The sequence below is a fragment of the Cynocephalus volans genome, chromosome 16 (assembly GCF_027409185.1).
Source record: "Cynocephalus volans isolate mCynVol1 chromosome 16, mCynVol1.pri, whole genome shotgun sequence".
Classification (NCBI taxonomy): Eukaryota; Metazoa; Chordata; class Mammalia; order Dermoptera; family Cynocephalidae; genus Cynocephalus; species Cynocephalus volans.
The window spans coordinates 63679248-63688938 of record NC_084475.1 but is presented as its reverse complement, the minus strand read 5'-3'; positions in this window follow the sequence as shown (position 1 = coordinate 63688938).

Here is a 9691-nt window from a genome sequence, read left to right as displayed (position 1 = left end):
CTTGTATCCTCATTTGGACATAGACTTCTAGTAAGCAGGAATGCTTCTTAGCCTCTCCCATACATAGTTCACTGCAAGTCCTTGGGCAGGTTACCTGTTTCTGCTGTGGCTCAATTTTCACAGCTGCTTTATGGGGCTAATAACAGAATCTGCCTCCGAGACTTGTGAGAGTAAATGAACAATGGATGCAAAATGCCTGGCACATAGTTGTCACTCATATGTAAGATTGTTACTGTTGTTGTTATAGTCATCAAATGTGTACATAGCAGGTACTTAGTAAATAATTTTTGTTGTAGTAATTATTTAAAATAATGTCGATGCCTCTTGTTCAGCCATTAATGCCACTACCTTTCAGGAACTGAGGGAGAAAGAAGAACTGGTCAAAATTACAGAGAAGCTGTAATCAATAAGGCAAGTGAGGAAGTGGGAACTTACTGGGTCTCAAAAGCCAAAGGATAATACTTTGAGGATATAAAGGGGGTTAGTTTTTGCATAGAAAATAGCAACAGAAAACCCCAAACAACCCAAGTCAAACATGGACAAAGGATTTGAACAGACATTTCTCCAAAGAAGAAATACAAATGGCCGGCAAACACATGATTAGATACTAAACACTACCAGTATTTAGGGAAATGCAAATCAAAATTACAATGAGATACCACCTCACACCAATCAGGATGGCTATTATTTAGAAAAAGAAGAAAAAAGAAAGAAGATAACAAGTGTTGGCAAGAATGTGGAGATATAGGAACCTTTGTGTACTGTACTGTCAGTGGGAATTAAAATGATGCAGCAGTTATGAAAAATGAATGGAGGTTCCTCAAAAAATTAAAGACAGAATTAACATATGATCTAGCAATTCCAGTACTGAGTATCTACCCAAAGAATTGAAAGCAGGGTCTCAAAGAGACATTTGCAGTAGTATTCACAAAAAGTAGAAGCAACCCTAGTGTCCATCTGGGGATGAATGGCTAAACAAAATGTAATCTATACATTCTATGATATATTATTCAGCCTAAGAATGAAGGAAATTCTGACACATGCTACAATATGGATAAACCTGGAAGCCATTATGCTAAGTTAAATAAGCCAGTTGCAAAAAGACAAATACTGTCTGATTCCACTTACATGAGGTACCTAGAACAGTCAAATTTATAGATACAGAAAGTTTAGTGGTGCTGGAGAGGGGGAAACAGAGAATTGCTTAATTGTCTAGTGAGTAGAGTTTCAATTCTGTAAGATGGAAAGAGTTCTGGAGATTGATTTCCCAACAACCTGAATGTACTTACTACTGAACTGTTCACTTCAAAATAATTAAAACAGTGAATTTTATGTGCATTTTACCACATTTAAAAAATTTAAATCATTTTTTTAAAAGTCTTGCACAATTATCTGATTATTGTATATCACTGTGGGTAAGAGCCTGGTATTTGTTCAGAATCTGAACCAATGTTTAAATTCTGGCTTCCTACGGATTAATTATATGACATTGGGAAATATACTTAATCCTTTTGAGCAGTCTTGGTTTCCTTCCCTGTAAAATGAGGATGATAAAAACTCCCTTGGAGGATTGTTGAAATGATTAAATGAGATAACATATGCAATTCAGAATAATACTTGGCCTCTAAAATTGATTGTTTTTACTGTTATTAAAACTGAGAAAAGTCTACTGAATTGGTCAGTCTAGTCTTCAGTGATCATGAAGAAGGTAATGTCAGTAATGAGCTAGTCACAGGCTGAGTCCTAAAATGTAATGGGAACACCAAGACAGAGTTAAGGAAGTCATCATTTCATCAGAGATATATGCAGGAAAAATATCTAATGGAGAGCCCCACGGAAAACTTTCAGCTCTCAGCATCTCTTCTTTTTTCAGTTTTTCATAACTTCTTCTATATCACACTTATTAGGCATTGTTTTCTACTATTACTAAATATTTCACTTTCAAAATTTATGTAACAGACAGAAAAATATTCAAGTAGAAGTGTCCTTGCGACCCCACCCCCCACTTACCCCCTGTAAAGGAGACAAACCATGTCGCTCAGTTATCTTTTTTGTGGGATTCATTGTGGTAAAGGGTGGAGATGCACAAATGCAGCTACTCAGAGGAGGACAAAGGCCTAAGGACTGTTGAGAATGTGGAAAGAGGAGCGAGGCAGGCTAGCGCTGGCAGAGAGACAGATAAGCAAATGCAAAGTTGCATAGCTGCCATGATGAGTGTGACTTTAAAGAGTAAAGAGGATTTCTGGCATTTATTTATATTTATTTATAAAATACACATAAATATATTGTCATGGTCAAAAACTCTAACAATTCATACAAAAGGAAAGCCTACACTTGACCTCTTGGAGGATGCACCCCAATTCCACATGCCTAATACTTTAATGGGTGGTATTCTTCCAGTCATTTTCCTATGCATTTTACAAACCTATACATATAGAAATACATAAATGCTATTATTCCATATACATTATTCTTTAATTTGTTTTTTCACTTATTAATGAGTCTTGGATATTTCTCTATATTAGTACATAAAAATCTACTGCATTCTTTTGAATTGCTACATTGTGATTTAATGCATAAATTCAATGCATTCCCAAAGAACATCTTAACAAGGCTTTTAGAACATCTTAACAAGCTGACTGCAACATGTATCAAGAATAATATACAATAAAATCTAAGAAAATCTGATAAAGGAAGAAATATACAGATGGACTTGCCTTGTCAAATATGAAATGATCCTCTGAGGCTACAGATATGGAAACCAAGAAAATTATTGCTAGAATAGAGAAATAGGTTAAGAAAACAGAATACAGGTTGAGGGAAAAAAAGTTATTGACTTTATCAGACCATTGCATAGAATAAAAGTGCCATTTCAAGCCAGGTCTCCATTTGGGGAGAAAGCTAAGATTTGTGTCACATTCTTGCAGGTTCTCCTTGAAGCTTTAGGCCTAGGCCCTTAAGAAAAAGTGGGGAGGCACTGTACTCGTATCAGAATGGCCAAAATTCAGAATGCTAACACCACCAAATGCTGGTGAGGATGTGGAGCAACAGGAACTCTCAATCACTGCTGGTGGGAATATGGCCCTACAGACTTCTATTTATGTGGAGTGAGCAAGTGCCTTCATTATTTCAGCCTCCATGAGCTGAGTTGTCTGTTACTTACAATAGAAAGCATTCCTAATAGATACAATAACATGTATCAGAGTTAAGCTACTTCTTCACGTCCCAGTAGTCTAAGGTGTGGCTTTTTATTTAATGTGGGAGTTTTTTGTCACCTCTCGAGATCAGTGTAATGAAACAGCAACCTGCAGATTGGGAAAAATATTTGTAAATCATATATTTGATGAGGTTAGTATCCAAACTTTATAAAGAACTTATACAACTCAATAACATAAAAACAAATAACCCGATTAAAAAATGGACAAAGGATCTAAACAGACACTTCTAGAAGACGTAAAAATGGCCAACAGATATCTAAAAGGCTGCTTACTGTCATTAATCATCAAGCACACCTGTTAGGATGGCTGTTATCCAAAAGTCAAGAGATAATATATGTTGGTGAGGGTGTGGAGAAAAGGGAACCCTTCAATGCTGTTGGTGGAAATGTGCATTAGTGCAGCCATTATAAAAAACAATATGGACATTATCAAAGAAATTTAAAATAGAACTACCATATGACCCAGCAATCCCTTTTCTGGGTATATACCCTAAGTAAATGAAATCACCACCTCATAAACATATTTGTATTCTCTTGTTTATTGCAGCATCGTTCACAATAGCCAAGATATGGAAGCAATTTAAGTGTCTGTCAATGAGTGAATATATAAAGAAACTGTGATATGTCCATACTATGGAATTTGTACAGCCTTAAAAAGGAAACCTGCCATTTCCCACAACATGGATGAGCCTGGAGGACATTATGCTAAATGAAATAAAACAGACACAGAAAGAAAAATATTTCATGATTTCTCTTATATGCAGAATCTTAAAATGAAAGTCAAATATACAGATAGAGAATAAAATGGTGGTTAACAGGGACAGCAGAAGCAGGGAGAAAATGGAGAGATGTAGGTCAGAGCAGGCAAAGTGGGGATGAACAAAGTCTAGAGATCTAACGTACAACATGAGGATTTAAGTTAATAATAGTGTATTGTATTTAGGAATTTTGGTAAATGAGTAGATTGTAGCTGCTTTGCCACAAAAACCAACCAAAAAAGGGTAATTGTGTGAGATGATGGACATGTTAATTTGCTTCACTATCGTAACCATTTTGCCATCTATACTTATCTCATAGCATCATGTTGTATACCTCAAATATTCACAATAAAATTTATGTTTATTTTTTAAAAGATTGTTGTATGTTTTTTTTTTTCCGTGTCACATACTTATGTGGTGAATTACACCAAAAGATTTTCTTGTCTTCAATTATCATTGAAGTCTTGGATAAATTCTAGTTGTTTATTTACAATACATCTTTGGTTTAATTTGCTAATATTTAACATGGTATTTTTATTTTCATATTTATAAGTAGGAATGTCTTATGATTTTATTTTCTCATTCATTAACTGGGTTATATCATTTTATTCTCATAAGATGTATTGGTTAGTTTTCCAATTTTTCTATACCCTGTTTAAACTGGAACTAAGTGTGTTTTATTGAGTAGTCTTAGGAAAAAATATCCCACTTTGCTATTTCTTCAAGAGACTTTAGTGAGGACTTTATTGCACTTTAAAGACTTTCGATGATGGATTTATATATTTCTTGCCACCCATGCCAAAAAGAGTTTTATTTTTTTTAATTGGTTATGAATACTCATGAGATACAGAGCTGATTGTCACCCCTTGTGCCCAAGATGTGAAGGCCAGATTCATACTGGCAGCATGCCCATTACCACACATTGTGTTTGTACTCCATGTCCCCCACTCAGTTATCCCCACCTCCTTCCCCCTCTCCCTTCCCCCCTGCCACTCCACTTTATATCGCAAAGTATGTTCTCTCCCTCTGAAAGTCCAACGCACCACTGTGGTCTTTCTTTCCTTCCTTCTTTCTCTCTTAGCTCCCACATATGAGTGAGTACATGTGGTATTTATCCCTCTGTGCTTTGTTTATTTCACTCAACATAAGTTTCTCCAGGCTCACCCATGTTGCTGCAAATGGGAGAATTTCATTCTTTTTTATGGCAGAGTAGTATTCCATGGTGTATACATACCACAATTTCCTTATCCAATCATCTGTTGATGGATATTTAGGTTGGTTCTATGTCTTGGCTATTGTGAACAGAGCTGTGATGAACACGGGGAGTACAGGTATCCCTTTGACATGATGATTTCCATTCCTCTGGAAATATACCCAGAAGTGGGATTGCTGGATTGTATGGAAGATCTATCTGTGGTTGTTTGAGAAACCTCCATACTGTTCTCCATTGTGAGTGTACTAATTCACAGTCCCACCAACACTGTGGGAGCATTCCCTTCTCTCCATGCCCTCACCAGCATTTCTTATTCACTATCTTTTTTATTACAACCAGTCTAACTGGGGTTAGGTGGTACCTCAATGTAGTTTTAATTTGCATTTCCCTGATGACTAGTGATGTTGAGCATTTTTTTATGTACCTGTTGGCCATTTGTATGTCTTCCTTTGAAAAATGTCTATTCAGCTCCTTTGCCCATTTTTTAATTGGGTTACTTGTTGTTGTTGTTTTTTACTATGTAATTACTTGAGTTCCTTGTATATTATGGATATTAATCCCTTGTCCAATGAGTAGTTAGCAAAAATTTTCTCCCATTCTGTAGGTTGTCTTTTCACTATGTCGATTGTTTCCCTTTCTGTGCAGAAACTTTTTAGTTTGATATAGTCCATTTGTTTATTTTTTTCCTTTTGCTGCTTGTGCTTTCGGGCTCATGTTCATGAAGTCTGTGCAAAAACCTGGTTTGTGAAGTGTTTAACCTATGTATTTCCTTAGTAATTTTATAGTTTCAGGTCTTATACTGAAGTTTTTAATCCATTTTGAGTTGATTTTAGGATATGGTGAGAGGCGCATCTCTAGTTACATTCTTCTGCATATGTATAACCAATTTTGCCAGCACCACTTGTTAAAGAGGCAATCTTTTCTCCAGTGTAGATTTTTGTTGCCTTTGTCCATTATCAGATGGCTGTAAGCCTGAGGAGTGATTTCTAGGTTCTCAATTCTGCTAAACTGGTTGGAGTGTCTATTTTTATGCCAGCACCATGCTGTTTAGGTTACAACAGCTTTGTAGTATAATTTGAAGTCAGGTGGTATTATGTCTCTGGCTTTATTTATTTATTTATTTATTTATTGCTCAAGATTGCTTTGATTATTTGGGGTCTTTTGTTGTTCCATACAAAAATTAAGATTGTTTTTCCCCTTTCTGTGAATAATGTCATTGGTATATTGATGGGGATTGCATTGAATCTACAGGTCACTTTGGGTAGTATAGACATTTTCACAATGTTAATTCTTCCATTCCAAGAGCATGGAATATCTTTCCATCTTTTTGTGTCTTCTTTAATTTCTTTCAGAAGTGGTTTGTCCTTCTCATTGTAGAGATCTTTCACCTCCTTGATTAAATTGATCTCTAGGTATTTTATTATTTTTATGACAATTGTAAGTGGGCTGGCTTACCTTATTTCTCTTTCTGTTAGTTCATTATTTGAGTATATAAATGCAATGGATTTGGAGGCATTGATTTTGTATCTACAACATTACTGAAGTTATTAACCAACTCTAGGAGTTTTTTCGATAGAATCTTTAGGTTTTTCTACATATAGTATCCTGTCATCTGCAAATAGAGACAATTTGACTTCATCTTTTCCAATCTGGATTCCCTTTATTTCTTTCCCTTGCCTGATTGCTCTGGCTAGTACCTCTAGCATTATATTAGATAGAAGTGGTGAGAGTGGGCATCCTTGTCTTGTTCCTGTTCTTAAGGGAAAGGCCCTCAGTTTTCCCCATTCAGCGTGATACTGGCCATGGGCTTGTCATAAATGGCTTTTATTGTGTTGAGATACTTTCCTTCTATACCTAATTTGTTGAGAGTCTGTATCATAAAGGGATGTTGAATTTTGTCAAATGCTTTTTCAGCATCTATAGAGATAATCACATGGTCTTTGTCCTTGAGTTTCTTGATGTGATGTATCACATTTATTGAGTTTCATATGTTAAACCATCCTCTCATCCCAGGGAGAGAGTTTTAGTCCATTGTGATCTGAAAAGATACTTGGAATGATTTCAGTTTTTAAAAATTTGCTGAGACTAGATTGCTGACCTAATATGTGGTCTATCATGGAGAATGTACCATGAGCTGATGAGAAGAAAGCATATTCTTTTGTTGTTGGGTGAAATGTTCTGTATGTATCAGCCAGTTCCATTTGGTCTAAGGTGTAGATTAAATCCCATTTCTCTGTTGATTTGTTGCATGGAAGATCTGTCCCATATTGAGAGAGGAGTGCTCAGATCACCTGCTATTAATTTATTAGGGCCTATTTCTTTCTTTAGATCTAAAAGTGTTTGCTTTATATATCTGGATGTTGTAGTATTGGGTGTATATATATTTATGATTGCTATGTCTTCTAGCTGAATAGATCCTTTTATCATTATCTAGTGGCCTTCTATGTCTCTTTTTATGTTTTTTGGTTTAAAGTCTATTTTGTCTGGTATAAGAATAGCTACTCTTAATTGTTTTTGGCTTCCATTTGCATGGTATATCTTTTTCCATCCCTTCATTTTTCATCTGTATGTGTCTCTACAAGTGAGGTGGGTGTCTTGAATATAGCATTTACTTGGGTCTAGCTTTTTAATCCAATCAGTCAGTCTGTGTCTTTTGGATGCAGAGTTTAATCCACTCACATTTAGGGTAGTTGTGGACAAGTATTGTTTAATACCTCATTTAATTGGATCTTGTTTAGATGATCTAAATATCTTTTGATCATTACTCCCCCTTTTATTTCTCTTCTTCAACAGTAGCTGGAAATTTAAGGTAGCATAATTTAGCTTCTTTCTCTTTCTTGATGGCATTTTTGTTTTAATGGTGGGTTTTACTTTTTCTTGTGTATTTGTGATACTGGTCATCATTATTCAGATTCCAGATGAAGGACTCCCTTGAGAATTTCGTGCAGGGCTGGTTGAGTGGTGTTGAACTCCCATAACATTTGTTTGTCTGGGAAATAGACTATTTCTCCCTCATTTCTGAAGGGGAGCCTTGCTGGGTAAAGAATTCTTGGCTGGTAATTTTTTCCTTTTAGTATTTTGAATATATCATTCCACTTTCTTCTGGTCTGTAGGGTTTCAGTTGAGAAGTCTGCTGTTAGTCTGATGGGGGCTCCCCTATAGCTGACTTGTTGCTTTCTCTTGCTGCTTTTACAATTCTCTCTTTGTCCTTGAGCTTTGCAAATTTGACTATAATGTGTCTTGGGGAGGATCTTTTTGGGTGAATCTGTTTGGGGAACTTTGAGCTTCCTGAATCTGAAGGTCTGTATCTCTCCCTACACCTGGGAAGCTTTTTGTTACTACCTCCTTGAATAGGTTTTCAATACCTTTTCCTTTCTCCTGCCCTTTGGAATACCCATAAATAAGATGTTGGAGAACTTGGAGTTGTCTGCTATCTCTGTTAGAGTTTCCTCATTATTTTGAATTCTTTTTTCCTTTTTATGTCTGCCTGGGTTATTTCAAAAAAACCGTCTTCGAGATCCGAAATTCTTTCTTCTGCTTGCTCTACCCTGCTGCTCAATCTCTCTGTTGTGTTTTTTATTTCACTGCATGAGTCTTTCATTTCAAGGAGTTTTACTACCCTTATTTTTAAGGTATTAGTCTCTTTGTAAATTTCCTCCTTCATATTCTGGATATTTTTTCTTGTTTCATTGTGTTTTCTAATTGAGTCTTCTTCTATTTCTTTGAATTTTCTTAAGGTCATTGCTCAGAATTCTTTTTCAGACTTTTCAAGGATTCCCTGTTCCATAGAGTGTGAAATTTGAGCCTTACTGTAATCCTTTGGTGGTGTTAGATCTTGTTTATTTGTAGTTCTAGTATTTTTTTGTTGATGTTTGGTCATTTGGTAGAGGGTTTGCTTCTTCTATTACCTTAGGTTGGGTATGAGAATAATGATTTCTTTCTCTATTTGCAGGCTTTACTGGTGATGCTTCTTATATTGGTGTATTTGAGTGAGCAGTAGGTTACCTGTGGAGTGGCCCTGGCTGCTACTTTGGTGGTGAATTGTCCTTGCTTTACAGTAGGTGTGGTGGTGGCTATATTACACCACCTTGGGTCCTGTTCCAGAGTCTGGGGCCATAGAATGATGCCCCAGTGGCTCTCATCAGCTGACCACAGTGGGGCAGACCATGGGTTCTGGAGCTTCCCTCTGGGTACAAGGAGTGGGTAGGGGTCTCAAAAGAGTTTTAGAAAAGGCAAGGAGATCCACATGTATTGGGGATACAGTTTGCTAAAACAGTATTTTAAGTTCTTTTTAATACAAACTACATTCTATTTTAAATTTTGTGTGTGTGTGTGTGTGTGTGTGTGTGTGTTCACATTGCCTATCAATGTGCTCATGTTGACAGTGGGTACTCACATTTTTATCTAGAGAATTGATTAAATAAACCCTTGGCAAACAGTTCCAAGACCACCCCTTGATATTTGGCAGTCAGGAACCCTTCAAAGCACATATTCTTAGCATTG